Here is a 7305-nt window from a genome sequence, read left to right on the forward strand (position 1 = left end):
CCTTCTTGACCATAAAAAAAATAATCCTCTAGAACATCCCTTTTTGGTCCATTTTCAGCCACTAATTGGTCAAGTAGGTGATGCACCTGCTTATGTACATCAAGCAACTCAAAAGGTCAAACTAGGTGATGCACCTACTAGCTTTCACTTGGGCTTAAATATTTGGGCCTTGGCAGATTTGGCTGCTGGGCTTAAATTTCATTTTCCTTTTATTTAACTTTTTTGGGCCTCAAGTGAGTCCATTAGCAAAGGCCCAATCTGATCCATAAACCTTGGCCTTTTTAACTAGATCCATATAGCTCAAGTAGGTGATGCACCTACTTGGTCCTTTGGACTGGTCAATAAGTCAAAGTAGGTGATGCACCTACTTGTCACCTACTAGATTAGTTAAGTCAAGCAAGCAACTCACTTATTTTATTCCATTTTCTAAATGTTAATCCCTTTTGCTTTAACTTAGCAATTAACTTTACACTTTAAGCTCAATTACCACCTTACTGTCTCGAGTTTAAATACTCCCGTTGGAGTTAACTGTACACATGCTGAAACGTGTAAGGCTGACATCACCTTCCGAGCTAGTTTAAACCACTGCTAATCATATAAGAAACATGGTCCCTTACCTAAACTATACGGCTATGCCAAGTATCACAAGAATAGAACAAGCATATGCATAATGCGGGCTGTTACAAGACAGTAGTTCATGAGTCTTTTTATTTTCAGTTGTTTATGTTTAGACCTGAGTTGCCTCTTTGGCTAGTTGAATGTTTATTTCCAAAACATTCTGAGTTATCTTTAAGTTTATCTTATTTATGAGTAAGTCTTCTGCTAAGAGTTAAGCCATACCAAGGGTTCGCTGGGGCCAACAATGGTTCTCGAGTACCCGTCGCTCCCAGGGTGTAGGCTCGGGGTGTGACATACTTCAACAAATAGATCATTAGACGTCATCTTTGAATTTCTGAAAACTCTTTTTCCTACTAGAAAAAAATCGTGTAAGGGATTTTAATTTAAATAAATTGTCCTTTATAGTACTTTGTTTATGTGTTTTATTTGTGTCATGGTCCAAACAAAGAATATGATGGCACTTGTCTATTTCCAGCGAGTCAAGTCAGCCTCAACCCAATGAAACAAAAAAAATGTGGAAAGATAAAACAAGAACAATATAAGAGAGGAAAACTTACTAAAAACCGGTTTTCACATGTACAAGCCACAAATACACAAGTGCCGAATTAATAAATAAGTACAAGTCTCAAGTCTTTTTTTCTCAAAATGAACAAAACATAAAAAGAAGAACTAGAGGGCCCACCAGAATGACAAGCAATTACCTCTATACAGTTCTTTGACAAGCCTCAGAGATGGGAGAAAAAGAGCAATCACACGGTACCGGGCTCGGAATCTACAAACGTGTAGAAGCAAGGAGTGAGTATCAACCAACACAATACCTAATAAGCAACCTAATAAAAAGGCAACTAACTATAAATCGAATGCTCCTTTCATTCCAACCGAACCTCATCAAACTACAACCTACATAGAAATCAGCCTAACCTAACAGTTCTACGATACACAACTCAAAAGGCTCAATAATAACAGTCCAATAGTCAACAATCCAACAATCAACAATCAATATGTATCAAGTAAGCCAATCTCAATGCCAAGTAGATCAATCACAAGTAAAAAATACATCAATCTCAGTTAACAAGTAGGTCAAACATAGGCATCAAAATGCATCAAATCACAATAATCAAACTCTTGCTAGAACCATTTCCCTTCGTCACAATATCACTAGCCAGAATAATTTTCCATCGGCTTTATATCATTTCACTAGACGGAAGCATTTCCCATCAACTTTATATTATATCACTAGACGATCATTTCCCAACGACTTTATATCACTAGCTGAAATTATTTAATTTTGTACACTTTTAGGCTTACGTGGCACACCCCGTGACTCCAAGCAGTTGAGGCACATGGGAGATATTTGAATGTCACGCAAGCCAAAAAGGTGTACAAAATTACAAAAAAATGAATTCAAGGAGGGTAATAGGACCTTAGTTTAGATAAGGTGTGTCTCTGAGATTTCGTCATAGTATAGGGGGTACTTGTACCTTATCCCATTTATATTTATATAGTTCAAAAGTTCAAAGAAGAAAGCAGATTTGGGATTTTTAAAATTCTTTTTCTTCTTTTTTCTATAATCCCCCCACCCCAAACCACCACCCTAATAATCTTTTATATATATATATATATATATATATATATATATATATTTTAATTCAAATTTTGTGTTCACTCGATTTTATATATGTGTAACCGCATACTTAATCCGACTCAGCAAAATTAATGCCACATAAGTTTAGTCAAATCAGGATAAGAAGAAGGGTCTTCTCAAACATTCCACCTTCTACAAATAATAAATAAGTATTGACCAAATATCGTGATTCTTTTTCTAAAAGACTAAAGAGCCACCTTCTACAAATAGTAAATAAGTATTGACCAAATATCCAAATATCGTAATTTTTTTTCTAAAAGAGCACCTTGTACAAATAATAAATAAGTATTGACCAATTATCCAAATTCGTGATTTATTTTCTAAAAGAGCTAAAGCTATATATCAATCTTATCTTATTAATTTCATCCTTATCTATCTTAAAAATTACTTTTATCTTCTCAATTTAATTAACTATATATAGTCCTCGATATTTCGATCCTCAAACTGCATTACTTCTCAACTATTATTCTTTAAGTTTTCTTTATTTTTTTTTGTTTCCTACAAAGATTTTCTAATATCCATTTTCATATAAACATGACTTGTTCATATGAAATGAAAAGTTGTCGAGATATAGTTCCTTATATGGCACCAGTTTCGACAACCGATAGTGCTCAAATGGTGGTATGTTGTCTTCTGACTATATTTTTTTCTTCTAATTGAGATTACTCTATCAGTAATTTGTTTTTTTACTTAAGTTGTTTGGATTATTTTTTTTGAAAAAGGTTTATGAGATTATTATTTTTTTAATTTGGGAAATTAGAGATTGCTCCTAATATAGCACCAAAACTTTAACATATTTTCTCAATTGCAGAATGATGTTGAAGCTTTAAAAGTACCCAGAAAATTGACTAATGAGAAGAAGAAAAGACCAATCTTTTGTAAAGTTAGCTTCCGAATTGAACCTTCTAAATGTGAAGCTAACTGTTACACCATTTATAAACCACAAAAGGTTAGTTCAGATCCTGCAAAAGAACCAATTAGTGATCCTTACTGTCTTAATCATAAATACAAGGAGATGCTACATGAATGGGTAGCTGAAAGGAGACAACGTGAAAGTGGAGCATTTGACATGGTAAATACAATATTTTATGATGTATTTTTTTCATATGAATGTTGAAACTTTCTAGTTTCCTCAAGTATGTACACAAATGCATTATATATTGTAAAAATTATCTAAATACACATCTTATTTTACCATAATTTCTAAAATTCCCCAGCATTTGATTTTTTTTCCCAGAAATCCCCTCTTGGATACATCACTCTTGTCTCGCTGATACATTCATATCCTCCTCTCGGATACATCCCTCCCCTCTCTATTTCATCTCTCACCTATGTATCTGGATGTCTAGATTCAGTATTCGAAATTCCAGTGTTGTATTCAGATGTCCTATCCCCTCTCCCTCTCTGATACATCCCTCCCCTCTCGGATACATTCCTCACCTATGTATCCGGATGTCTAGTGATGTATCCGGAGGTCGAGTGATGTATCCGTAAGTCTACTGATGTATCCGAGATCCATAAATTTTGAGGAATTTTTGTAATTTGAAAAATAGTAGGGAAATAATGTAATTATATCTTAACACTATGGGATTTAAGTAAATTATACTTTATATATATATATCGCTCATTTTTTTTTTTTTTTTTAAAAGTGAAATTTATTTTGTGTGTGTTAGGCGATAATCAAAATTGTTTTCTTTTTTCAAATTAGTATGAGATGAAGTTGTAACTATCTAGCACATTCAAGACTTATGTAGAGTTCTATATTGTATGATTTTCTTTAATTATTCAAAAATTATCTAGCTTGTTCTTATCCTAAGGACCAATAAATCTCTAACGAAATGATAAATCAAGAAAACGAGAGCATGTGAATATAATTAGTTTCTAATGTATTAATAATTACTATACATAAGCTTAACAATAATCTTATTGGATTGCAGTATTACACTCACAAGAACAAAGGCCGCAAGTATCGATCAATTGTGCAGGTAAGAAATTATATATTCGAAGGTTTTCATAAGCTGAAGATGGAAGTGGATCAAGAAACTGATGAAGTAAGAGAGGTAAGCTCTTACATTATATGCTTCTTGTTGGATAATAATTGTTTGTTTGGAAATTTTAAAAAAAAAGATAAAAGTGCTAATATATACACACACTAAATTGTCCTTATTAAACCAAAGATTGGAGTTGTTTAGAAATGCTCCAAGAAAAGAAAAGGAGAATGTTCCATCTTGAAGAGGGAGTATGCAACAAAGAAACAAAAAAGTATCAACTATGGCAAGAGGGAGGTAAAAAAATTTCTCGGTGAAGCAAGGAACAACCTCATGAATAGGGATTTCAAACACAAAAACAAGGTAAGTTTATGTTACGCTAGCTGTTAGACAACTTTATTTTTTATATTTTCTGTACTTTTACAACTTTACTTTTTAAATGAAAGGATATTGGAATGTCAAAAGAAGAATCCTCCAAAAAGTCAAAAATAGAATCTTCAATCTTCGAGGGAAAGCCCAGAACAAAGGACCAAATAAGAAAATTCATACCAAAGGAAAAATACCACAAAGAATATTTTCTGAACAACCTAAATTGGTGTTGGCATCGCAAGGTTCAACAAATTGTGGGAGGTCTAGTTGGCGATGACGAAAGAGATAGTAATGGTGAAAACGGTGGCAGCAATGAAGGAGGGAGAGGCATCGGAGACTATAATTTAGTTTTGTTAGTTGAAACTATTTGTTCCCTAAGTGTTTGATGAATTTCTTGAAAGAAATCACTTTAAGTTTTGTTCTATCAGTAAGATTTGGGTTTTCTGGAAACAAGATCTTAATTGCTCTATTTTTTCTAGATTACAATAATTATGTTTGTTCAGATGGTTGTAACTATTGTTTAATAAAGTAAAATATTGTATCGTATTATATTGTTTTAAGAGAGAAAAAGGTCTGATATACCCCTCACCTTTTTCATTTAGAGTTGATATACTCCTCATTATAAAAGTGACTTATTTATACCCATACTATTATACAAATGGTCACATATACGATTTTCCTCTAACGAAAGTGAAAAATAAAAAAATTAGATTAATTTTCAAAACCAAAATCCATGTAGGAATATGTTTGATTCTTCTCTCACAATCTGGCTCCTTTGATTCAATGATGATTTGAATTTATTATTTTGATGGTCAAATTTTTTTCCCACTAGTTTTCTTGTAAAATTAATTATAGACGCCCCACATTATTATCTACAACAAAGACTAGATTAAAACGACATTACTTTTCAACTATTCTTGAGTTGTCTCTACTTTTTTGTTTCTTATAATTCCTTTGAAAGTATCCGAAAACATGATTGATGCAAAGAAGAAAAGATCAGTCTTTTGTAATGTTAGCTTCCGAATTGAACCTTCTAAAGGTGAAGCTAACTGTTACACCATTTATAAACCACAAAAGGCTAGTACAGATCCTGTAGAAGAAACTACTAGTGATCCCTACAAACTTAACCATAAATACCATGTAACACCTCACAATCAGACTTGGACTGTCAGCATAAAAAGGGTGGACCACAGAGGGGTTCACAGGCCGTGATCAGGATCACGGTCCGTCACCCTCATCGTGGTTCACACCCACCCAGAAGTGGTGGACCAAGGGACCCTTTACAGCCGTGGACCACCACACTAGCTGTGGGAAGGCTCGTGGAGGCTAGGCAGAGAACACCCAAGCTTAGACCATAGACCACGGAGCCCACCACGGGCCGTGGGAGGGTCTGTCGTCCTGAGCCAACAGACCCCAGCCCAAGTGAAGAACCACGATGGCCTTCACGGTCTGTGGTCCTTCAGATGGTTCATGGTAGGGCTCGTGGAGGACTTCCACCAGAACCAGTAGCACTGCCAAGAACCACGACCCACTTGATGGGACGTGGTCCGAACTATGGACCATCAGTGGTGCCGTGGTTGGCCTCCGTCAGTTTTTAAGTCAGGGTCGTTTTGGTCTTTTTCCCTAGGCATGAGGTATTTAAACTATGTAGTTTTACTCAGTTTAAGCCTAATAACTTAGTCAAAACATAATTAAAACCTTGATTCACCAAAATTCATCGAGATTAGAGCAAAAAGAAGGGGAAAGTCGACCAGCCCTCGCAAGAACACGCATGAGGTTTTTCTTCAGTTCCAGCCCTAAAATCGAAGGATTCTCCATAGATTTTGTCACTATGTATGTGAGATTTCACTAGTGGGTTCCTTTCATCCACTAGGTCCCTAGAATTCAGTCAACTCCTTGATACTCCATTTCTTGTTCAGACCTAGGGTTTCTAAAACCTTGGAGTTTTGTTGTGATTTAGTTGTTGTATTATCCCTAATCAAAATAACAAGTTTTTTTGGAGCGTTTGCTTAATTCCTTGTATGAAACTTAGAACCCTAGTTAGTGTAGATTATCCTAGTTCGTGAATTACACTTGCTAGGTTAGTTAAACTATTAATCACGCTTCAGATTTTGATTGTCACATTATCAGTATATAAATGTTGTATTCTCAGTTAGCATGTCAGTATTTTGAGCTATTCAGTATTTCAGTTGCATTTGTGTCATATACATATTCAGTTGGGAGTAGACTTAGCACCGAGTGGACTAGGGTTCAGCGTATCCTCATAGTCCCAGAACTACGTGCCCCCGTAGGATTATAAGACCCTTCTTTTGGGCATAAGATTTAGTGATCACGCCAGTCATGCCTTTATAACCCTGGCAAGGTCTATTGGGTCCTCTCGATGGGGCGTATACATCGGTTAAAAATCCATTTTTTCTGCCTCAATTGAGACTTGTAAGAGGCCAGGCCACATTTAGCTCACGTGGTTTTATGTCAGTTAATAGTAGCTCCCACAGTCAGACTCTTAGTGCATTTGACCAGGTTTCCAGCATATACTTCAACATTCAGTTTAGCATGTTATTTTCATGATTAGTTCTTAGTCATTGCATTCAACTTAACTTTTCAGTTATGTTTCAGTATTTACATTCTTGCTCAGCTTATGTCATTGCTCAGTTATGTTTTTTTTCAGCTTACATATATTTGTTC

At 35.0% G+C, this 7305-nt stretch overlaps 1 pseudogene; it reads left to right on the plus strand.

The window, feature by feature from the left end:
* Positions 1 to 3278: 3278 nt before the first annotated feature.
* On the plus strand, positions 3279 to 5006 carry LOC125823470 (uncharacterized; annotated as a pseudogene).
* Positions 5007 to 7305: the final 2299 nt, after the last annotated feature.

This window comes from Solanum verrucosum, unplaced genomic scaffold (assembly GCF_900185275.1).
Source record: "Solanum verrucosum unplaced genomic scaffold, falcon-dt-bn FXZP01000012.1, whole genome shotgun sequence".
Taxonomy (NCBI): Eukaryota; Viridiplantae; Streptophyta; class Magnoliopsida; order Solanales; family Solanaceae; genus Solanum; species Solanum verrucosum.